General features: G+C 32.4%; 1 pseudogene; it reads right to left on the minus strand.

The window, feature by feature from the left end:
* Positions 1–10374: 10374 nt before the first annotated feature.
* Positions 10375–20608, minus strand: LOC114087793 (chondroitin sulfate synthase 1 pseudogene; annotated as a pseudogene).
* Between the last annotated feature and the right edge of the window lie 6434 nt (positions 20609–27042).

Consider the following 27042-nt stretch of genomic DNA (forward strand, 5'->3'; position numbering starts at 1 on the left):
TGATGATCTCCAAATGTTGATCACTAGAGCTCTTTTGTGTTACCTCTGAACACCCACAACCAGACCCTGCCTTTCTGTCCCCAAACTCTGAAGCCACTTATCTATCACCATATCTATGTTTTTCATAGATTTTTAAGAGCATTATATAAATTCAAGAACATTATATACATTGAGTCACACAATATATAAGCTTTCAGGATGCTTTCATTTTTCTCCATCAGTGATTCTCTGAGATTGTCCAAACTGTTGTATATATCAATAAATGGTTTGATTTTTATTACTGAGTGCTATCCAAGGCATGGATGGCCACTGTTCATTTTGACTCTTATTTCCATCTCTCTCATATTAGTACTTTCTAAAGATGAGTTCTGATGTGTTTAAGGGTGAGCTTCTGAAAAGCCAAAAGAAGGCTCTGAAATCATGAGTTTGGTTTGTTAGCCAAACAATTTATTGTAATATACTGGGCCATTTCTGATGTTATTTTCTGTTGAACTAAATAGATTTCCAAGAAAATTTTCATCCAAGTCATTGTTCGAAGTAGAACTGGCTGTTACTAGCTATGTAAACTAAGTATGGGAAGAGAGCTTGATGTCTCAGCATTTAGTAAGTATTTGTCAATTCTATTTCTTAATCACTTTTTAACCCAAAACATACAGTAATTCTTCAGTCAAGAAACATTATTATTATTGTCATGGTTTTGACAGAAAGTTTTCTACTTTATCTACTAAGGTTTCAATTTTATTTTTGCCTCATTTATCTTCATAATTCTATCTTTATTTCCTATTTGGTTTTTTAGATTAAAAAGTACTGTACTTGCTGCACCATGGCATAGTACTGTTGTATCTATTACCATTAGATTATTTACAAAGAATGACAAAAACAAAAAGAGATTGTTTTTCATATTTTAGTAATCAATACCACAGAAAATGGTATGTACCAGTCATGGTGATGCTTGCCTGTAATCCTATTGACTTGGGAGACTGAGACAGGAAGATCAGGAGTTCAAAGCCAGCCTCAAAACCCTGTCTCAAAATAAATAATTTAAAAAAGGGCTGGCAATGTAGCTAAGTGACTAAGTGGCTAAGCACCCCTGAGTTCAATACTCATTACAAAAATAAAGAAAAGTGTTTGTAATATAATAAATAATATAGTGTGTAAATTACGATTGTGCTATTGGTTTGGCCGAAAGGCTATATTATTCTTTTAAATAATAATAGATAAAGAAAGATATGTAACTTCAATGGATTATTATATGAAAATTATTCAATAGTCACTTGTACATTTTAAGACAATTGTATCGTGCAAGTGTAGTAGTGTTAACAATTGTATGACTTAAACATCTGTGAATTGCAGCTTCTAAAATAAATAACTCCTTGTCCAGCTTAGAAATGTAAATTTTAAGGATATTTCAGAAAGATTTCAGTTTAGTATTTTATACTTCTTAAAAGTTAAAATGGTCAAAAGGCATATTTGTGGTTATTTAATCAGTAAATTTAAATTTTATATTATGCATATGTATAATCCTGTTAAACTCATGTTAATGAGTTAAAACCAAAGGAATGCACTCCAAATGATAAAAATATTATTATTAACTAAGATTATAAACAATTTGCATATAAATTATTGGCATGGCATATAATTGAATAGAATATGTATCAGCAAATAAATCTTAGGTCTTTCTTGTTCATTAGATAAAATATCAAGAATATAATTTTCAGTTTTTATAATGTAAATATTCAGTATATTCAGAATTATTATAGCTTTATCTGAAGAATATTAATGAGTTTTTCAGAGCATTTTATTGCCTGCTAAATATAATCAAATCATCTAGATGCTGAAATGAAGTCATTAATTTAACCAATTAGATAATTTATTATTGTGTTTTTTTAATAAGGCAATGTTTTTCATGTAAGAATGTTTTAATGCTGATATTGTGATATGGTTTTTAAGAAACTCAACTCTGGAATTTTAAATAATTGGACTGTACATATAAATTACTTGTAAGAACCAAAATTGTGTTAAATGAACTATCATGTTTTCATAATTTGTTAAACTTAAACCTAAAAATTTTATTTTGAAAATATTTTACTTTTCTACTTTCTAGAATTTTTTTAAGCCAGGAGAGCTTGCTTATGTTTATTTATAAATTATGTAAGCACCAGATAGTTACAAAACATAGGTTTGAGTTTTTGTAATATGTAAACTAGAAAGCATTTCAGTCTCAGTACTTGTATTTCCACTGCTTTTTTTCCCATCTGCCTTTAAGAAATAAGAATAGGGGGGTCAGTGTGATTGCATACACCTTTAATCCAGGCTGTCCCAATTTTGTTGGGGTACTATATTATATTTAAAAAGACGTGTATATTTTGTAACATTGTAATTAGGTTTATCTGTTTAAAATTTGTTATTTATTTCTATAAGGTAAAATCTTTCAAAATCCTTTTTCCCAGAGTTTTAATTTTATAATATACACTACCAAGGGTACTCCATTACTAACCTACATACCCAATCATTTTTATTTTTTATTTGAAATAAGATCTTGCTAAGTTGTGAAGACTGGACTAAACATTTATGATCCTTCTGCCTCAGCCTCCCCAGAAGCTAGAATTATAGATGTGCGCCACCACGCCCAACTTTTTGTGTGCAATAACACACCAGAACATTTTATTTCTCTCTATGAATTACTACCCATCCATCAACCTTTCTCCACATATTCCCCCACTTTTAACCCCCACTTTCTGTATCACCCATTTCAGTCAAATTTTTACACAGCTATGACTAAAAGACTTTGAAAGAACAATTAAGGTAGAAAAACTTATTTGGGAACTTAGGGTTTTAGAAGTCTCAATCCACAGATGATTGATTTCATTGCTCTGGGCCTGAGGGGAGGTCGAACTTCATGGTGGAAGGGTGTAGCAGGGGAAAGCAGCTTGAAACAAACAGGAAACAGAGACAGAGACTGAAGACCAGGGACAAAATATATGCCCCAAAGGCATGCACCCAGAGATCCACTCCCTGCAGCCAGCCATACCCTACAGTTACCACCCAGTTAATCCCTATCAGGGGATAAATTTACTCATTAGGTTCATGGTTTCACAACTCAATAATTTCACCACTGGACTTTCTTTCATTTTGTTACACATGAGCTTTTACAGGGCACTTCACATCCAGACCAAAATACCACCATTCTACTCTCAACTTCCATGAGATAAACTTTTTTAGCTTTGACTTCCATTTCTCCAATATAGTATTCCTAATAGTCGTGCTGCTGAGTTGATTATATTGGGAAAATTAGGGAATGAGCTGTTAAATGAGTGTACTAGTGGGAATAATAAGCTTTGCTAAGGGAAACTTGAGGGCTTCTTTCATCATACAATCAGTAATTTAAGTTCTATTATGACTGATCATCAATTTTCCTTATATACTTTTCAACTGTATTAATTAAATTATATTAAAGAGTTTTCTTATAGTATCATAGTAAGAACTTAATATAGTAATTGCTTCTTGTAAAATAGATATAATGAGAGAAATGTTCAGTAGAAATTATTGAATCATTTTATTGGTAATAACTACATGCACAAAAAATATAAAGAGCATGTGGATATTTAAAGCATAGAAATTTTAATTGTGAGTTCAAAGATAATGGTTGAGTACAAATTCTTTTGGGATATTATAGGAAATATAAAGCAATCTAGATTCAAATTTTAATTCCAAAATTGTATTGTTATCCCAGAGAAAAATAAGTATGTTTATGATGAGAATCAACATAATATTAGTAGTTTTATATGATTGATATTCCTGCATAAGTATAACCTGACTCAGTGGGCCCTCATTGAACTCTAGACACTGAAGAAGCTGTAGAACATCTCCTAAGTCTGCCAGCATACATTACCTGCTGATGCTATCTTGTCTCCTTGATTCTATATCAGGCCATACTGTTTTCCTTTTTATTACGTAAATGTCAAACTCAGCCCTTACACTGATTTCCACAAGGAATCACCTTCCTAAAGCACAGCATGATATTTGTAAAATTTCTCTTCCAAGGAATGATGGCATCTTTCACACCTATTATGGGATCTGAGGAATTCCATATTACTTTTCCAACAAAGGTTAAGTAAATGCAATTTGTTTTAGCACATACTTTCTTAATAAGTATTATAGCTATTTAAACTATCACAATAAATCAAACCATATTAATAATTATGAAATATACATTAAAATTTAAAAAATGATTTCAGATTTCAAAGTCAAATATCTCAATTGCAATAACTATAAAATAATTATTTTTCAAAATAAGCTGTCTTCATTCACCAGTGCCATTGAAACAAAATCTTAGCATATCAGATAAATAGAAGAAAGGAATAACAGAGATGAATGAGAAAAATAAGTGGAAAAAAATGACTGACAAGCTAGACCTAAAACAAAAGAGGAAAAGGCAGAGGAGGAAGAGGACACGGAGGGAGAAAGGTGCAGAGCCACTGAGTGAAATCAAGGACATGCCCTATGATTCTTTCAGCTGCATAAATATGCACAGAATCTCTGAGACAATAAGTCAAAACAGCAGCATTTGGGCAGAGTGTATGTAGAGAATATTTTCTGAAACAATGAGTTCGTCAAACAGTGAATCAATTTAGGAAATTAAATTCTTTTAAAAGATTTTATCAGTCACAAAAATCAAAACCATAAATCCTCTAGTCATGAATATATAGATGGAAGGTGCATAAAGATCAGGATGATAATGACAATTGACTCAGTGTCTGATATTATGCATATTTTGTGTTGTTTAATTGATGTGAGCTTTTTCTCATTTCCGAACCAATTTATCATGTTGCAAAGATACTTTTCCACCTGAAATTTGAAATATTTTAATCAGAAATTGGGTTTCTATTGTACCACTTTGTTGTTACTGACATGAGATAATTATACCAATTATTACCTTATTCTGTTAATAATAGTCATTATTATTATTATTATTATTATTATTATTACTATTTTACTCTTTGCACTCAACAATCTCATAGGTATAAGAAATACACAAGGTGCAATTATATTTTGTAATAGTTTTTTTTCTTCCACTTTTATCCTTCCTTCTCAACACTTAAGCAACTTTAAGAATGCCAGATTCTTTTACAAGCAATTTATTCCAACATTTTATGGTGTTATATCTAATAACTAAGTGAATAGAATTCCACTGTTGTCTAAGATACTCAAACTATCAAAATTAAGTGTGGATATTACTATGTTGCTTTACAATTTAACAGCTCTTGGTAATCTGATAAGTTGACATTTTTTCCACTTATTTTAATTTTAAGGTGGTTGACATGAAAGAGTTATATCACTTCCTCCATAAAATACCTGACTTTGGACCTTTGGTTCTTGTTTTAGTCAGCATTTATTGCCACTGTGCCCAAAAGACCTGACAAGTGGATGAAAAGATTTTTGGCTTATGCTTTCAGTGGTTTTTGTCCATAGATGGCTGACTGCTGCACAAAACTGAGGTGAAGCAGAAGGTCATAATTGAAAGAAAGCACCTCTGGACACAGCAACAAGGAAGCAAAGAAACCCCTGTTGACCACAGACAAAATACAAACCCCAAAGGCATGCCCCCAGTGACCTCCTTCCAGCCATTCCCTATCTGTCAACAGTTACCAGTAAATCCCTATCAGTGAATTAATCCATTGATTAGGTTAAGGCTTTCACAAGCCAATCATTTTATCTATAAACTTTCTTCCATTGTTTCAGACATGAGCTTTGGGAGGACACCTCATATCTAAACCATAACAGTTTCTTTTTGATTTCTTATTTGCATAAAACTCCCAATTGTATACGAGGCTACTCGCAAGCCTCCAGCATATCCACTTCTGCCCTGACCATGAGAAATAGTAACAGAAGAACATAACTATCCCAATGGTGGATTATTTTAGTCACTACAATCTGTCACTCATTAATATAGAAGTATATCTATTTTGAATTAGTACTGTATACTTTTATCTATACCCTTAGAAAGGAGCTCTGCTACTGAAAAACTTATACTTGAAAGAGAGAATTATCATAAAACAGTCTCACAGAGATTTTTTTCTCTGATTTATTATTCTTATCCATGGAGTTAGAACATTGCTAATGTGATAGGTAAAAGATTTTAAAGCTTACCTTTAAATTGTTATATGTCCTTCTTAAAAAAATCATTCCTATGAATTATGCTAACATTTTTGGTTCTAGGAGGAAGTATAGAGAGAATCCATATCATCTATTGAAATGTAGACTTATTGTAAAATCTATACTTATGGTATAAAATACTCTTTCCATACTTATGGTAATATTGTATTTAATTTCTTTGTCTAGACACATTATAAAAATAATAGGTAGGCAAACAAAAAAATGCACACATAAAGTGATGAGATCACCTGTTTTCTTATTGATGTTTCTTTCTTAGTTATAGCCATTATAAAATAAAACAGATATTAAAGATTCCCACAGATGAGCTATACAAAGAAAAAAAAAAACTCCTGAAGCAATACTAAACTACGTTTCCATAGTACCATGAGTAAGTCATCTTATTGTCACCAGATTTAGCATCCCCTGTGATTATGCATGTCCTTATTAACAGATGCCCATTACTGCATATTGATTGTAGTTTAAATCAGTAGTCAGAGTTTATTGAGCTATGAACTAGGAGAAAATCACTACTAATTATATAGGAAATTCAGTAAGGCACAAAGCATAGGAGTAAAAAAAATAAGTGCTGAATATGAAATACTCAATTTACTTGAAATTTTTGCATGTCTTTTGAACAGATGTTTGGAGTTAGATACATTGTCCCACAGTGGACAAAATGTATATGTTTGGCATCCTTAGTGAACTTGCAGAAATTGACATGGGCTGCATGCTGCAACCATAGAATATCATTTGATTTTCAAGTTTTTCAAGTTCTCTATCATTTATATTTAATGATAAAATATGTTTGAGATTGCATTGATTTGATGATACTTATTTATGGAAATGCTTTCTTTTTTTAGTACAACTGTTTTCTCCTCATGATATAGAAAGCAGTGTCATCAATTGGGAATTAATTCAATAAGATGTTGCACAAAAGTATCCCAATTTGTTAGTATCCTTTTTTGTCTTTTTTTTTTTTTTTTGGTTTGTACTATCCTCATGAACTCTTCTGTTTGTCCACTGGTACAATACCAAACATCACACAATCAAACTGCAGAAAAGTGCTAAGGCATTGGCATTTGATATTCTTCTTGCTGTTCTAAATTCTCTGACTCTGCCCCCATGAGCAGAATTTTGTAAAATCTTTAGAGAAGTGTCCAGTTTCTCTATGCCCTAAAATGATACCTAAGAATCACAAGAAACATAGCTAACATGCAGCTTATCATAGAATGATGATAAATAAATGAACCAACTCAAGGAGAATACACCCAAATTGAATATAGCTTGAAAGAATGGCCACAATGAAAGAATCATAATCATAACAAATGATTATTGATTTAAGTAAATAAATACCATGGTATGTTGGTTTGCAGCCTTATATGACTTACTCATTAGCACCTAGAAGTTAATTGCTACTTAAAATAAATCCTACTATGAGTGATGACTTTGCATCAAGGTGGCAGGCAGAGACTGGCAAAATATTAAGAACATTGCTATAGAAATCTGGTAAAATTTGTACTCCTGATATACAGGGGTGAAACCTTTGAAAAACCATTTGCCTGCTGTATTTGAAATATTTTTTTAAGTGTATCATCTAAATTGTTGTATTTCATCAAATATATCACCAGCCAGAATGTTAAAAAGAGAAACTGTTGTTTTTTTTTTTTTTAATTTTTTAAAATTTTTATGATTAAATACAAAAAAAGAGAATGTAACAGGCAGTTTGCAAACAAAATTAAGGCATATTATGATATCACTTCTGATGGGTTAAGCAATAAAATCCTTTGTTCTTTTCAGTTTTTCTAGCATGAAGATTTTAATCATCTATATTATGTCATCCCCAAATTCTTATTTTGAAGTTTTAGCATTTTATACCTCAACTGTGAATCTATTTGGAGATAAAGCCATTACAGAGGTAATGAAGTTAAGAGAGGTCATTATGTTGGGAATGAATCCTATATTTCTTGTTTCACTTTAAGAAGAAGAAATTTAGACACAGATGAAAACTCATGAAGAAGAATGTCATCTATAAGCCAAGGAGAGAGACTTCAGAAGAACACAACCCTGAAAATATGTCCACCTCAGATTTCTAATCTGGAGGGATGTGAGAAAATAAACTTCTACTGTTAAACCTACACAGTTTTTAGTGTTGATAAAGCATGCCTAATAAACTAATGCAAAGATAAATAAATGTATAAAAGATTACTAAATAAAATACAACCTAGAAGAGTACATCAAACCAATGATAAGGCTGTGAGATCCTTTGTTAAGACTTACCAAAGAATAAAATCAGTTCTTCTTACTGTCAATTAAACAATAATCTAATGATTTAAGAGATGTGGTTCTCTGCAGCCTAAATTAACATCTTTCAACTAATAAATCTTCAGTTAATAAATAAAACTGGCAATTCTCCAAAAGGATTTTTAACAGATCTTTTGACTTACAGAGTGCTAGAAATAATATTCATTGAAAACTCACCAAATGTTTAATGGAATTATGCCAACAAACATGTTGGCAGTCTTTCTTGAAAGGTACTGAGACTTTTCAACTCGCCAAATTTGCTGGTACCACATCTCTAAGTAAAAGAAATATGTAATGAATGTTGCTCTAGCAGAACATTTTCTAATCAGCACTCCAAAAAGAATTAAGAAGGATGAAAAAGCAAAACAATGGAAATCCCAAGGCAATAGAGCTAGGGTACATGAAGATAGGAAGAGTTATCAAAACACCATGGGGGTTTGATCAGAGCATTCATTTCCCTGAAATGTGCAAAATATTCCAGAATTGCTTATTTGGGAGTTGATTTTTTTCCCTTTTCCTCATTTTAAAATGGTACCATTTCTTGGGTTATTTGGTTATCTCTCAACATAATAAGTTTTCATATAGGAGAAAACACATCTTGTCAATATGATGTCTCCTCCACTTCTAGTAGCACAGTGTATCAAGATTTACAATGCAGAGCCTGATATTTTGAGTATAGGATAATTTTATTTATTGATTTTGTGGAAAAAATACAGTTTACATGTGGGAAACAAAAAATATTTTTGGTGTTACAGGCAGACTGTATTAGATTTTCTCACTAATAGCTCCCAGGTTATCCAGTCTTTTCGAGAATTGAATTCTTATGTACTGACTCATGTGATCTGAATAAACAATAGCAAACATGACATATAACCACAGAATTGACAATCACTTACACATTAGGCCTTGTCCTAATTATTGGTGTCATTCACACCTGATTTATCACTACCATGTGCTGTAATGTAGGAGAAATTTCTACATAAGGAGAAATCATTTCCTCAGTAACTATTCAAGAGCCAGAAGTTGAGATCCTTAGTTGACCAATGTCTTACCACTAGCATTGATGACCCCAGATGAGACCAATAGCCTAAACTGCCAAACAACACACTTATGAATCCAATTAGTGCTTTTTTCCATGCACTAAATTTTGGTGTGACACAGGCTGAGAAGAGGAATAAATATGGTTAACTTTGGAGGAAAGAAAATGTAAATATCATATTTATTAAAGATGTTACATTGAATAAATTATTTTAAATAGGGAAAGCAAAAACTGAAATGCAATATAAGTTTTAATCTAGGAAAAATTAGGATAAATAAAATCTTATCATTATGATAAATTCTGAATATCCTTAAAAATTGTATCAAAAATATTATGATAAAATCTTGGCAGCATGCTCTTCTATTTCTTCATATGATAGAAAATTAAAATGATGATTTAAGTTTTCTTAAAGAGGTTTAGATAATTAAATATCATTTTTAATAAATCATCTTAGAATGAATTGGGTAAGACTATAGGTGATATATATTAAGTTCTCAGCTCTACTTTTAAAATCTTTGTATTTGTTTGTTCACTTGCAAAATGAGAATAATACAGTGGATAATCTGTTGGGGTTTTTAGCTCCCGTCTCCTCCTGACCAGCAGGAGAAACGGGAAAAGCATGCTCCAACCAAGACAAGCCAAGAGAGATAAAGGTTGACCAGCCGCCCAGCCCTCCCTCCCTTCCGGGAGGACAATTAGACATACCAAGGAGAACAGCAAAGCAGGATCTCATTTAAAAGAAGTACACACCACTTATATACTGCACAGGAGCCAATCAGAATAAAGGTCAGAGGGGTGGAGCAAGTTCATGTGTACACCCATCCCATAGTCCATAAGGGAAGGTATGAGCTGTCCAGGAGGGTGGAAGAGTCCTGGACCTATCCTGGAGGTGGTCCACCTCCTCCATCACCTCCCACAGCACTGCCTCCTGGCTGATGGCCAGGAGCTGTCCCAGCCACATGTGTGGCCTCAAGACCAGGAAGCGGACAGCCATGCCCTACAATAATCAATGTCTGTTTAACATTTAATTTCAGACATTTTAATGTGTCATTAAAGTGGGATATTTAAAAAGGTTCTACAAGAAAATCAACTGAAAAGCATAATTAATTTTTAATATTCCTTTTGTTTTTTTCCCTCCAGATATGAAAGAATAAATGTGGACAATTTTGCTTATTTTATATCTAATCTATTCTTATATAATGAAAAGCCTCTTCTGCAACATCAAAATAAATCCTGTTCTTAGGATTGTATTTGCTTTATATTTTTAATGTAAGAATTAGAATATTTTATCTCAAGAATATTGGAAACATGGACTGGAGTTGTAGCTCAGTGGTAGAGCACTTGCCTTGCAAGTTTGAGGCACTGAGTTCAACCCTAGCACCACAAAAAAAACAAATAAAGACATTGAGTCAATAAATAAATAAATAAATAAATAAGATTGGAAACTTAATAAAAAATAACTGACTATACAGCATTAGTTTATGAAAGGTAAATACATTCAAACAACCACCAACTATTTCATTACTGGTTGGTAAATAACTCTGTAAAACAAATTAAAAGAAAAATAAGATAGAGGGAGAGATAATCATTTCAACTTGTCAAAGTTTTTAATTAACCACAATAATGGTAATAGAGCTATTTTCTATTCTTATTGTAAACCCTCCCACATACACCCTCACACAGTGGCAGACATGAATACACACAAACAAAGCCAAATTGAGCAATAAGATTAATTAACATAGTCTAAGTTTAATTAATGTGCCATCTCTCTGTACCACCTCCACAAGCTAATCAATAGATCAATTCACAGTGCAACTTGTTACTTGATGTTTTCCTTAAAAGAACAAAACCAGAGTACTTTCGAAACCTTACTCACCTTCTCTTCTAATCTACTCTCACTAATTTGGTTGTGTAGCATGTATATCCCCATTTTTCTGACAGATATATATATATTTATAATGTGTGTTGATAGTTATTCTGAATATATATATATACACACACATATACACACACATACAAATTTATGTGCACATATACAAGTATAAACACAGACATGCAATATTCCTGTTTTAAGCAAATAGACCAACTTGAATTAAATACTAAATATTATAGATCTGTTATAGTTAAAGAAGTATCTGAATATGAAGTTCACAGCATACCTTGTTCAGCCTGCAAGGCCACATATATAATGTACATGACATTTACACTCAGCTTTAATTAATTTTTCTCCTACAGATAAGATTTCCAGTTTGTAATTCCAAATAAACAAGCTCATAATTAGCCTGTTTGGCACCTGACCAGGGCTTTCTGAGTAAGTCTGCCTTTTCCTTTCTCTCTACACATTGGAAAAAAGACATATGAATTTTTTCTACCAAATCACAAAAGCAGAATTTTCAAGCTGAAAAGAAAATGTTTGTATTGAATGAGTTCAGAGGAATTTATTTTTTTTTTCTTTATAAAAACATTTCATCTAGACATTCATTTTTCTTTTATCCTAAAATAATTATGTTTTATATTAAAAATAATTCTTCAAATATTTTTTTAAAATTTATTCCTTTCTTTCTATAAGGCATATGACAAGTTTAGATTGTCTAACACAAAGGTGGAATAAACTGATAGTATTAATTACAGCTAGGTAAGTGATATTCTTCTAACATTGATCTTATGAAGCCACTCAAATTACATCAGAATCCTTTTAATTGATTCTACATGTAAAAATTAAATTTTACTGAATCCCAGTTAAAATTCTTATCAATGATCACAGGTTGAACATATTTAAAATTTCCAAAGATTTATGTGAATATTTTGTAATTATTGATTTTTAAATATTAAATTTTTTCTAATTACTCCATCACCAAATTCTAACCAGATAAAAATAGCTAGCAATCAATTATGATTTACTGTGCTTCATTGTAAACAGTATTATCCCTTCCAAATTCCCATTCTCTCTTCTCTTTTTCCTAACAGAGTTCTGGAAGGACAGTGGACTCATCCTAACTATTTACCTGTTTGGCTCCATCATATATCATGGTGGATTGGCCACATGCACAGTTTTGGTTAAGGAGTATTAAAGAGTTTCTGAGAAGTCTTTGAATCCTGATACAGGCACTCAAAAAATGTAGCTAGTAAAGCCATGTTTTGATCATGAAATATCCATCATGGAAGTTAACATAGAATGTTATAGTGAGATATATCATGGATTCTGAGTTCAATTTTATAAATCAGTATTGTAGGCTTTCTGTTATTTGTAGTAAATTAATAGAACTCAGCATATAGTGCATTTATCCTCACAATGTTTCAGCCATTTTTTTTGCTACTGTGACCAAAAGACCTGTTAAGAACAAGTAGAGGAAAAAGTTGATTTCAATGCTTTGGGTTTCAGAGATTTCAGTTCATAGACAGCTGGCTCCATCTTCAGGGCACGAGGAGGTGAGGACATCATGGTCAAAGAGTGTGGAGGAGGAAAGCAGCTGGTAACATAATATCAGGAAAGAGAGAGAAAGACAGAGAGAGAGCGCTCTGCTCAATGAAGACAAAAAAACTAATTTTAAAGGCACACTCTGGGGATCCACCGCCTCCAATCATACCCTACCAACCTACAGTTATCACCTAGTTAATCCTATCAGGGGATTAATGCACTGGGTTAAAACTTCAAACTTTATTGTATTATCTCAAACATAAACTTTTGGAGGACAATGAATATCTAAACCAAAACACAGTAGCACCAGAGTTATCTATTGTATCACCAGCAATTTCAAACTGAAATAGGGATAAATCAAAGAGATGTTAATTAATAGTCTAAGTTCTCCTAAAATAGTGAAGGAGAGTGGTAATGGAAATCATCTATCTATAGATGTTTACTTACTCACATATAATAATATTACATATATAACATATAGTAACACATATACTTATTCACTATGATTCAAACATAAAAAAATAATTTTAGGTATGAGAAAAAAAAAATAAATAAAAATAAATTACATATCCAGCAGATCTGGTATGAGAAAATTTATTCTGAAATATAATTCTATTTCTTATGCCCAAATAAGTCATATGTTTAAAAGTATAGTATATAAATAAGTTAGTATGATATCTTTGAAGTTAGATTGCCTATATTTTAAACTTGTCTTTATAGTATATTCTCCCTTAATTAACTTATCAGGCTACACATATGTAATATGAGTATTATCAGAATAATATCAACCCCAGTTACTATTGGGAAAAGTAGAATGAGCTCACATATGTGTAAAGGACTTACTAAAACACATACAAATATTAAAGAATGAAAATATTCACTTATCTACCTATTTTACAATATAAATTATCTTATAAATCTCTAACATTTAAAAATTAACAAATATTTTAAAGAAAAACTAAAGGTTTCGTAGACAAAATAATCTTGAGAATAAGGCAGTTTAAAGTTATAACTATGTAGTTTACAACACTGTCTTATATGATTTTATTGTATATTTGATTTTATCTGTCAGAGACATCCAGAACTAGTGTTTCCATTTGTTCTAGAAAAATCTCTTTGTGTAAAAGTTTATATAATTTAAAAAAGTAAATGTTTACCTAAATTCTGTGTAGCATGATTTTTTCCTATTATGACAATTTAAATAACATGGAATAAAAAATATCAGTAATAAGGCACTGCAAAATACTAACATTATACATAGCTTGATCATCATTGATCATTAGATAATTTCTAATGAATGAACTATATAATTATAAATATACTTTCTAATTTCTTTTTGGCATCACTTGAGAGTCTTTAAGTTTACATTCATGTTAGAGCTGATTATTAAATGTGAGATAGCTATAATTTCATAACCAAAATAGGATGATTTTAATATCCTATCATATAAGAGAGTAAGAAAATTCTATAATGTTAATTCCAAAATGGATTTCCAGAATCGTAGAATCTATGATATAAAAACTATTCAAACCCATATTTTTTAAAAATGCAATGAATATATTTATTAAACAAGGCTTCAAATTAATTTGCAATGTTTTTAAAAATTATACTGAACTTTAAACTTTTAGCCCAAATTAAATAAAAACAAGAGCTTAATGTTGTCTTATACACCATACAATCCAATGTATTGGAAAAAAATTACAACAATTTTTTCAATTTTTAAATAAATTTTGTCAATGCATATAGAAAGTTGATTAGAACTGCACAGAATGAATGATCTGTAACTCAATGAATATATGAGTACAAGGGAGAACAAGAAGTCAAAGAAAATTACCAGTTTTTAAACTGGCAACTGAGATATGAGAAATAGCAATAACTTCTACATCATTCATAAGGAATAAAGCTAACAGCAACAACAAAAAAGAACTAAATGACAATTATTACCTTCTAGAAAAGCTATTGTCATAACACATTATTATTAAATTTAATATATTTATGTTATTCTTTAAGATAATCACCGATTATAATGTTATTTCTTCTCCTACACAACATTCTAACAATATAAGGATTGTTAATAGGAGTAATGTAACTATTGATTGTTGAGTATTTATGATGTGCCAATTACTTGAGAAGTATTTTTTTTTTGTATTATACCATTTAATTCTTACAAATATCTTGGCCTATTTTTATCTCCATTTCACAGGAGTGGACTAAACTATGAATTTCATAACTGACTCAGAAATAAATATAAAATTGAATTTCATCGAAAAAAAAATAATAAATTTTGTACTACTTGGTAAGAAAAAAATGGATTTTTTAAATATTCATTGTCATTGTGAAATTTCATAAACAGGGAAAACTCATATTAAAATTGTTACCTTTCTGGAAAAAGGAAAGTTAATTTTATTTTTCTTTCAAATGACAGGTTGTATTTCAGACATTTTTGAAAGCTTAAAGTGAAACATTAGTTTAAAATATTACTTTTGACATATTCTCTGAGTCATGATTTTTCCGCAATTAAGTACAGTTATCTCTCAGTGCTAGGACAGTGGAAATGGTTTACCCTTGGAAACGAGCAAAGAAAGGACTATTCTTTTGGAAAGCCTAAGGACTAATCTAAAAAATATTCTTGTCTCCTAAAACATATCAGTGTGTAAACTTAATAAAGTGAAAGTCAGATTTAACCAGTGAGAAAATTACTCATAATAAGATAACTCATTGTGTTGTAAAGATAAATGCACTACAACATGTTCTGGTCTATTAATTAGTAGCAAATAATTAGAAATTCTACAAACCTGGTTTACAGAATTAGGTTCAGGCTCTATTTTTCATTATCTCTGTTAATTTTCTATGTTAGATTTTATTTTTCTTTTGTGACTTCAATATAGCTATATCATTTACGTTTACATATATTCCAAGTAAGAACATAAAACAAAGGGGGCCTTTGACAGGAAGCAGGTGCTCTCTTTGAAACCATTTAGTAGTGTTCCTTTAGCAAAATTCTGTGCAAGGCCAAGCCACTAGGATTTGTGATGGAGTTAAGGTGGTGAAGAGTTTTAGTCCCCTGACTGTCCCAGCAAAACCAGTTAGGAAAGCACAGAGGAGGGAATGGGTATATAGAAGGCACTTAGGTCTTGTCACAGTAGGATCTAATACTAGGCACTACTAGTTCCCTGGTTTTAAACACAGAGTGTAAATAATTTGTGTGGGTATTTGCCAATGCATCAGCAAATATTTTTATGGTAACATAATTATAATAAATAGTTAACCTGGATTTTAAAATTTAAACACACATGCACACAGTATTTATGTCCACTAAAAACAGACCAAATTGAACTAAATGCTAAACATTATTGACCTGTTACTTTTAAAGAAGTATCTGAATGTGAAGTTCACAGCATACCTTATTCAGTACATACCCACATATAATTTATATGACATTCATGTACAAACAATTTATTGTCCTCTTATCGATTTGTGGTTTATTAGTCAAAATTAACAAGCTCATAATTAGCCTGTTTGGCACCCGACCATGGCTTTCTGAGTCAGTTTGCATTTCCCCTCTCTATATACAATGCATTAAAAGACATGACTTTTGCTTACCAAATTACAAAAGCAGAATTTCAAGATAAAAAGGAGATTATGTTCATAATGCATATTTCAGTACTTTCTGGAAATTAGCCTTCAATATCAATGTTTTCCACGATATTTGGGAATTATTAGGACAATATTTCTTTAAATATTTGGTTTTGTCTGTTCTTTACGTACCTTTTCTTTTCAAAACATAAGTACTTTTTGTCATTGGATTCCATGACATTATTCCACAAAAGTTTTAAGACTGTTTATTTATTATTAGTCGTCTTTTCCTTTTTTTTTTTCCTGTTTGGATTTAGGAATATTTATAATTCTAAAATTTAGTTACGTAAGTCCTCTGAGTTTTACAAAGTGAACAACATTGGAGAATGTATTACATTTAAACACAACAAAGACCAACCACCAGTACCTGGTATCACTTCATCAGTAGCAATTTTTTGACTGGTCTTTGGGTTTTTGATTTAACCTATGGAAATTCCTCTGAGCATTAGTGTTTGTTCAGTATTATGTCTTAATATATTCAGATTATTTCCAGGATTTCTCTATTGAACTCTCTTTGTTTAATTTCTAAACTATATGCTCTGCCAATTGTTACTCATAGGGCTGTGTTTATTTGACTCTTCATGGCCTGGTCAGAGAGAGTAGAAGCTTCCCGAGGCAAGAAAACAATAAACGACAATTTAGTGGCAGTTTTTCAAGGTAAACTCTCTTATTTCTTTATGCTTTGTGAATAGTTATAAATATTTTGAAACATTCTTTTTTCACACTTTAATAATTATTGTTTATAGAAGTCTTCATGGGACCACGGAATTGATGTATTTTTTTATATTTTACAATTATTAACATTGTCTCTACCTAATGTTTAAAAACTACATGTGAGTCAGCTCCATACTTTTCTATTTGATCATATGGATCCTTACTTTGGTTTCTAGCATACAATTTTCACATGTTCTGTTTCCTTTTCTTTCTTTTTTCTTTTCTTTTTACTGCAATGTGTTTACTGCAAATACAACATATTAACCACGCACCTGGTATACATAAATACTCATACTAACAGGTACTCAAGAAATGGCAGAGCTCTAAACAATTGCTATTAAAAAAAATTAGAGGCACTCAGATACCAAAGCTAAAAGAAACAGTAATTAAAGAATGAACTCACCATCTCCACAACACAGATAGGACAAAATGAATGAAACCAAATACACAGCCCCCAAAGTTTTCATTAGGGTGTTTCTGTTGGATTAGCTTGCACACATTAGAATCATGACAGTAATTCTTCTTTGTTGTCCTAAATATTTATATTTTGCCCTCTAAAAGGAGTGTCAGCAAGAGAGAAATGCCAAATGCTTCTTGTAATGTGGTGCCAGGTCTATTTAGATGAAGGCATAACAGGAACTTCCAAAGCTCTGGCTCTGCCAGGCAGTCCTCACTCCCCTTGCTTATAAAATCTTACTTGAACTCAGTGGGTAGAGTACAGTGTGGGGGAAAGAAAAAACAATGGAAAGCTATGCTGAAGTTGATGATGACACAGATATTATCACATTTACTTATTTTATAACTAGAACGTCAGATGGCTTAAAAAAGAAAAAACGCCTATTAAAAAAAAATGAAAGTTAAACTCTATGAAAGGTTAACAGTCACAACACAACATTTACGAGAGTTGGTTTTCTGTTTCTTTTGATACAATCATGTCTCATAGGAATGGTCATGTTTTCTGCCATAGGACTATAAAAAAGAGGCCAGGAAAGGAAATGAAAACACAAAAACAAAAATATAAAGAAGTTTGTTCATCAGGGATGTTTCAAGTCAGAATTAAGCAGGTCTGATACATAATGTCAAAAAATGTGTTTAAAGACAAATAGTGGTCATAATTTTGTTCAAAAAGCTCAATCATAAAGAAGTCCTATGTAAGAAAACCACTTGGAAAAATATATCCTAGCATAGACTCCTAGCATAGACTTCAAAAAGTTATCATACAAAAAAAAATTTTTGAAAATAAATTAGATAATTAAAATATTTTCTTTTTTCAGGAGAGATGCACAGAACCACTATTAATGATTTACTGCAACTTGGATCATTTTTATCCAGCCATATTTCAGCTAACTGCTATATGGACCCATATCTTGATTCTTCAGACCAAAGCACATTTTGTATTGTTTGGGATCCAGATTGGGGTCAAAGAAGACTGGATATTATGTATGCACTACTCTTACCTCCTGGCTTCAGAACATCTTAACTTACATGGAGAACCTTGTTTGAAGAGGTCCATATCCTTCAATGCCCAGCTTAGATGGAAACCTCAAAGCCACGCATAGACAAGATGTCCCATATAAATACAAGTAATGTCAAACCCATAATCTCTCCAGAAGCCAGTTTTTTGAGTAAAAGGAAAATTGGTTGTCATTTGGAACTTTCCCAATAAATAATCTTTGGATCATACTGGCTTAAAATGATTGGGAAATATGTTGGCCCAAAACTGTATTTGCTCGACACTGTTGCAGGAATTCCATAGTAAATACCAGGTCAAAGTCACAGAAGAAGAGCAAAGATTTGTTATTAAATGGGAAGATCTCACTGCAAGGGCCAGTGCTCTGGAAAATTCTAGGGACCCAGCAAAATCTGCAAGTCAACTCTAGAGTACTTAATGCTATAATCTCTCATCAGTTCAAATTGTTTTGTCTTATCAGGTTTGGAGTCTGAATTGAAAAGAAGAACAATGTGTTTGACATTCTGATTTGGGGTGAGACATGTCTTCCCAAGTTTACCATAAATTTCACCAACATTTCAAAAATGTACAGAGGACAAAATCTTTTTGAGCTCATTATTGGACCCAGGGAGCTGGAACAGAACAAGCTTCTTCAGGGAATTGAATAGGAAAGATTGGGTTGATTGATTCCATTGGCCAGGTCCTGTATGTCTAATTCCTTATGCTCCACAAACTGGATCTTACTGAAAGTCTGTTGTAGTTACCATGCCTCCTCATGGGAACTGTCACCTTCGTCACTTTGTGCTTCTTGTACAGAAGCAGCAGGTCCAAAATGCACTGTATCTCATACCTGGGGTTCACTGGGCAATAACCATACTGGATCTCCTTGAAATAGATGCTGCACCTCCAGGTTTTGGTGTTAATCATTTCCATCACCTGCACAATGGTGCCACTCAAGGCTTCCCTCTCTTTCCTCTGGGCTGAGTCTGTACCTCTCAGGAGAGGGAGTGCGGGGGAGGAGGGGTGCTAACTTTCCACAGCCAAATACATATACTTCCCTGTCAGAAAATCCCATTCCAGTATCTCCTCTCATTCAAGGGCCTGAAAACTTGGAAAGAAGTGGGGATTCCCCAACGGAGGTCCTCTTCTTGATTTTCTGTATTGCCGTATTTGCACATCAGGATGATTTCTCGGTGGAGCTGTACTGTGCAATGACTTAGCCTTGCAATTTTGCAACTGAGCATATAGCTACCCAGTCCATACTGGTAGGGTGGGGTTTTGTTCAGGTGGAACAGGATAGCTTGTTGAATCTCACTGTTACGGATATCTCTGATGTAATCCTTCTTCTTCTGTTCATAATTCTCATTTAAGAAACGGTTGCATCTCATAGGACCCTAAACAATATACACCTATGAAACTCAGGACACAATTCCCTCTCCCTCATGCTCCTGCGTGCATAGTGTCCATTTCCCAGAGGTATTTTGCCAATGTGTGATAACATTCTCTGAAACACCCCCCAGATGCAGAATTTCTCACCAGGCTCAAGGGCCTGTCTCCCCATTTCTTCCTCAGTGCCTCATCCTGTCTTCTCCAGAAACAGGGACTCACTGCTATTTCAACTCATCAGGAAACTCCAGACGATCTCCTTTGATGTTAACATCATCATCCGTTCTCATAAACCATTCATATATTTCCAAGTAGTGATCATGCATGTACTTGAGCATCATAAAAGATTTGGGTTAAGTGGTAGTCATCCAGGCCTCTAGTGGCATTATTAAAATTAGTATAGATGTGTCTGAACCTCACTAAAAAACTTCACTTGCCCAGGAATGGTCTTAGATCTAAGTTCTGTAGGCGGCCATGGCATGTATCTCAGGTATTTCTGGACAGTCATGACTCCCTGAAAGAATAAGTTCCTGCCACACATCCCACCATCTGAAGCCAAGCCATGAGTCCCCAACTGCACCCAGGATACATCCCATGTTCTGTTTTCTTGATAGGACATCCCTAGTTTTGGGATAGGAAGAAAGCAAAAATATTTCAAATATTTTTCTGTGGCCAAACATTTTGTTTTCTCCCCACTTCACTGTTTTCTGCAAAATCATTATTTAAAGTCTCCTTCCAAACACAAGTCACACACATAGATTTTAAATTGAATGGTCAACTTAAAATTTATAATTGCCTGTGAAATTTATTTATAAACAAAAATCCCACCAATAAAGTATTATTAATACATATGGGAATATCTTTAGTCAGTATCCCAGTGTCTAAAGAGCAAAAACTAAGAACTGGGTTTTCAGGGAGATTAACTTATCTGTTCTTCATGACAAGATAATAGGATTTATTTAATATAAGACTCAAAATTACTTCCAGATTTATGCATGAACTACATCAAGTTATTGGGTTTATTTTCTCATTTCTACATCTAAAAGCTAAAGAAAATATTAAAGGTTTTTCCTATTCATGTGCCTGCCAAGACCTCTGCACATCCTTGATAGAACATCTAAAATAATGCAGACTTTTTGGTGGGTTTGCTTCAGTCAGGGCAACTCACAGTCATTCACTATCTCATGGTCCTCATTCCTTCCCTTTGGGGATCTGGTCAGTCCCTGGGGGGATGAAGTGTCCTTGTGGGTATTACTAGGTCACATAGATTGTTGGAATGGTGCTTTCTTTGTTCTAAATTTAAGTCTCATTGGAAATAAGACTTTGGAGTCTCAGGGTGGAGGGGACCCTCTGCCAGGGCCTTTCCAGTTTGAACCCTGAAAGTTTGCCCCAGGACTCCCCAGCTGCATGAACACAGGTGTGTTTCTCCTGGTCAGTGATGCATTTCTTTCTTTTTTTTTTTTCTCTTGCCTTTTACCTTTGCTTTATTCCCTTGTTTTTGTATTATTACTAAAATAAACACTATCTTGTATAAAGAGTGTTGCCATTGTCTATCTGATCCAACCTGTCAAATTTAGCAGCTGCACATATATGTAACCCTTAAACCTTACAATATCATGATTAATTCTAAATAATTGCTTACAAATTTATTTATTACTGTTTCAATAACAACAATAACAAAATGAATTGGTATTCTAAACCAGGAAAATATTATAGATATCAGAATTGACTTTTATAAGTCAATTTTGCAGCTTTTTATAATTCTTATTCTTCTCCCAATCTCATTTTAATTGAACAGTTGAAAAAATTATGGATCAATATAGATAAAAATAAAACAAATAAATAAAATAAAAATAAAAATAAATGGATCAAGTACCTAGGAATAAAGTCAGAGACCCTGCATGTAATAGAAGAAAAAGTAGGACCTAATCTCCATCATGTGGAATGAGGCTCCAATTTCCTTACTAAGACTCCTGTGGCGGGTACAAGAATTAAAATCAAGAATCAATAAATGGATGGACTCAAACTAAAACGTTTCTGTGAGGTGAATAGAGAGCCAACATCTTGGGAGCAAATCTTTAACACTCACACATCAGATAGAGCACTAATCTCTAGGGTTTATAAAGAATTAAAAAGCTAAACACCAAATCAATAAATGGGCCAAGGACCTGAACAGACACTTCTCAAATGATGATGTACAATCAATTACCAAACACATAAAAAATGTTCATCATCACTAGCAATTAGAGAAATACAAATCAAAACCACTCTAATATTTTTCTCACTCTAGTAAGAATGTGTTGGTGAGGATGTGGGGGAAAAGGTACACTCATACACTGCTGGTGGGACTGCAATTTGGTGCAGCCAATATGGAAAGCAGTATGGAGATTTCTTGGAAAATTGGGAATGGAATCACCATTTGACCCAGCAATCCCTCTCCTCAGTCTATATCCAAAGGACTTAAAAACAGCATACTATAGGGACACAGCCACAAAAATGTTTATAGCAGCACAATTCACAATAGCTAAATTGTTGAATCAACCTAGATGCCCTTCAGTAGATGAATGGGTAAAAAATGTAGCATATATACATAATGAGATATTATTCAGCAATTAAAGAGAATAAAATCATGGCATTTGCAGGTAAATGGATGGAGTTAGGGAAGATAATGCTAAATCAGTTAGCCAATCCCAAAAAACCAAATGTGAAAGTTTTCTTAGATACAAGGAGGCTGATTGATAGTGGGATAGGGAGTGGGAGCATGGAAGGAATAGATGAACTCTAGATAGGGCAGAGGGATGAGAGGGGAAATGAGGGGGCATGGGGTTATTAATGATGGTGGAATGTGTTGGCCATCATTATCTGAAGTACATGTATGAAGATAGAAATTAGTGTGAATATACTGAGTATACAACCAGAGATATGAAATACTGTGCTTTATATGTGTAAAAAGTATTGTAATGCATTTCACTGTCATATATAAATAAAAAAATAAAATATAGGTTAATAATTAATGACATAATATAGCTTAAAATTAAAGTATCATATAATATATAATAATATACATACACACACAACAAAATTATGCAGGTAAACATATTCAAAAATCAAACTTTTACAAAAAGAAATAAGACTTTACTCTGTGACAAGCCATAAGGGAAATGATATTAATTATGTAGCTAAAGAATAGTGCATACATTTGCAAATGTATTTTGCTTGTTTTGTACAACATTGGCTGGTAATAATATTAATATTAATACTAACTTAAATAAAAATAAAATATATGAACATAACTTTACAAAAAAATGTTGAATTATCTTAGTGAAGTGTCTTGGTATGCAAAATTAGTACTAATCAGAGTTTAAATTAATTCTAAATATTTAGATGAAAAAATAAGGCTTTATTTGAGCTGAAATTACCTATTAAAATCCATATTGACAAGTTAAAGTAACACAATATTTAAGGGATATGAACCAGTGACATATTATTTTCTATGCTATTCATTTTCTGTTGTAATTTACTTCTAATGTATAACTACAGGTATTATTTCTCATAGAATTACAGAGGGACTCTCAAGATGCATTAACCTAAAGTGAACTAATCAGGTTTTACCATCTTTAATTTATATGAAGCAATTCATCTTTCTGAATATTTTACTGTTGGTGCCATTCAGTACACATTATCTAATTGTGCCTACCAGATGCAGGAAGGATAGAGGGTGGGTTGAAGATAGAAACCATGTATTATAATAATTGTAATCTAATTTTTTAAACTGTAGCAAAACCAGATATCTTCACATGACAATATATGATATAAATTTGTTTCTTGGTTGTGTTATAACTTCAGAAATAATGGATATAAATGGTTGGGTTCATATAATTTCAAGGCTTTGAGGTCACTATTAAAAAATATCATTTAGAGTAGTTTTCAGCTGGAAAAAAAACCATTTGAAGGAAAAAAAATTAAAAGAAATGTATCAACTTTAAATTACTCTGAAATTGCAAAGCTGTAATTTTGTGTGTTCACATCTTTTATTCCTCTCCAGCTCTAACAGAATAATCTCCTGATAATATTTTAATAGATAGATTTCTAAGCCAGTTCCAAACAGACAGTCAAAATCCATTTTGTGATTCAGATTCATTATTTTTTATACCCCTAGAGCCTTTAATTATCATTCTCTTTTTGCTAAAAATCTGAATTTTTTTCTTTTTGTTTTCATTTCATTAAGTATTGAAAGGGTAACTCAGGGTAAGCCACTATTTTTATGAATACTGACTTAACTGGAAAGTATTTTCACATTTAAAAAAAATGTAATGAGTCGCTTTACAAAAAAAAAAGTCTGTTTACTGGATTGCATTAAAATGTAGTTTCTGTTTTATAATGTTAGATGTGTTCTATAAATCTTTTTGGAAAATATGAAATTCACTGAAATATTGGGACTATGTTGAGAAATATTTTTAGATTTAATTATGTTATTGGTGTATACATGTCATTTTTTCTTACCATATGTTAACATTCTGAAATGCCATTTTTTTGGCATTTTTCTAATCTAGAATATTCTACAATACAAAGGTGATTCGAAGTATGGTGGGAGAGCTGAATTCTTATTGTGCATGATGAAATATTCATGCTTTTTATCTCTAAGTTTTCTCCTTTTCTTTATCAGTGACTCCACCAAATGGGTTAGTTACAGGAACCTGAGGGTTATCTTTGGTTCCAGTTATGTTTGAGATATGAGATGTCTTCCCAAAGCTCACATACATGACAAAATTCAGGAAAGCTTAGATGTGAAATGATTGGGCTAAGAGAAGTTTAATCTAATAAATGCATTAACCCACTGCTATGGATTAACTGGGCAATGACTATAGTCAGGCAGGGTGTAGATGGTGTAGGTAATTCCCTGGAGGTGTGCCTTTGGGGTTTATACTTTGTTCCTGGTGAATGAAGCTCTCTGCTTCCTTTTGCCATAACCTGACTTTCCTCTTTCCACCTCCATACTTTTCTACCATTGTATTTTGTCTCACCAAGCACCCAGAAATATGAAGTCAGCCATTTATGAAATGACACCTTTGAAACTGTGAGCCCCAAATACATTTTCCTCCCTCGTCTAAAATTGTTCTTGTCAGGTTTTTTAATGATGTCCCTGAAATAGTTGACTAAAACGCTCTTTCTTCTAATTTATTTTCTACATCAAATTTGTCACCAAATCTTGATTAATCTCTTTAATAACTAACACTTCTAAAGCCTCTTTTTTATTCATGAATCTGTATGCATAATATATGTTTATGGTTCTTTGTAAAAACGAAACATATACCCCCTCACACTAACACACACACACACACACAGAATATGCATAGATATAATATAGAGAGATATTGCAGATATATGCTTAGAGAGAGGATATATGCCTATGCATTCACATATACATGTGGGTCCTCTCTTTTTGTTCTCAGGAGAAATCAAATTACTTGTGGTGGTAATTTTCTCATTGTGTTTGTCCTTCTTCATCCTTACACATCCCTCATATTTCTTCTTATCAATACACCAGCCATGTTGAATGAAGGAGAAATATTATGACTTCATTTAATTTTCCCTTGAAACCATATATATCCAAATATATTCACCTTAGTAGCTTGAGCTTTCATTTATGAATTTTAAGGGAGCAAAACATAATCAATACAACAGATTATTTTGGAAAGAAATCAGTTCTACAACATTTTCCACTACTAGTTGGCTGAATTATCTGTGTTGTTTAACTTTATATTACTTAATAAATACCTATAGTAATCAACTTACAAGGAGAAGAGTTTTGTTTTGGCTGGCAATTTAGTCCATGATTGGTTGGTCGTTTTGCTTTGTGCTTGTGGCAGAACATCATGGTAGGAATGTATGGCAAAAGCAAACTGCTTGCCTCATGGGCAATATTTGAAAGGAGATTTGAGTTTCCCAAGTCTTTTTAAGGGCTTCCCCAATGACTTGAAGACCTGCCACTAGGCCCCACCTCTTAAACTTTACCAATGAACCTTCTGAGGGCACTTATCTAAAACATAACATGATCTTAGATACATATTTTTTATGCTTGATATCAATTCCCTAAGTTGAAAAATGGGAGGCTAACATGATATGTCACCTCTTTTCACTTGCTAAGTATCTTAGTTCATTTGTGGTGCTAAAAATGGAATTCCAAAGATGAGATAAATTATAAGGATAAAAAACATTATTCTCTTTCATCACTGGAGGCAGAAAATTCAAGTTGAAAGCACTGACATCTGGTATAGACCATCTTACTGCATCTTTACATGGTGGAAGTTGGAAGGGGAAGAGAGGATAAATGCCAATTTCTTACATAAGAGAAAGAGCAGAAATAGAAAAGCAGCACAAATATTTCTTATAGTGGCATTAATCCATAGCCCTCATGAGGTCTCACTTCATGACATTATGTTCTTAGTGATCAAATTTATAATGCATGAATTTGAGGACATATATTAAGACTATATCAGAGGAAATCATTGGAAGCATTGTAGTTTGAAGCATAAGGTATTAAGGTTTATTCATTCATTTATTTTCTCCTAGAGTGAGCAATCTAAGACCTGATATCATGTTTTCTCTGTGGTAAATGCTTAAACTTCCATAGATCTAATAGTACTGATCTTTAATCATTAACTACTTTTGAAACATTTGCCTCAAAAGACCAAGTTGTCAGAGATCTAATGCCAGAAAACCCTTGCAGATTTAGTGACTATGTAGTAAGCATCATCATTTAAACCAGTTGTTCATGATATTCTTTCATTGTTTAAGTATCCTAGAAAAATCTTAGATTTCGGGAAAGAAAACATTCAAATATGTTACCATAAAAATATTTGCTGGTGCATTGGCAAATACGCACAGTTATTTATCTTGTTTGTTTAAAACCAGGGAACTACATTTAATAATAAAATAATT

This window comes from Marmota flaviventris, chromosome 8 (assembly GCF_047511675.1).
Source record: "Marmota flaviventris isolate mMarFla1 chromosome 8, mMarFla1.hap1, whole genome shotgun sequence".
Classification (NCBI taxonomy): Eukaryota; Metazoa; Chordata; class Mammalia; order Rodentia; family Sciuridae; genus Marmota; species Marmota flaviventris.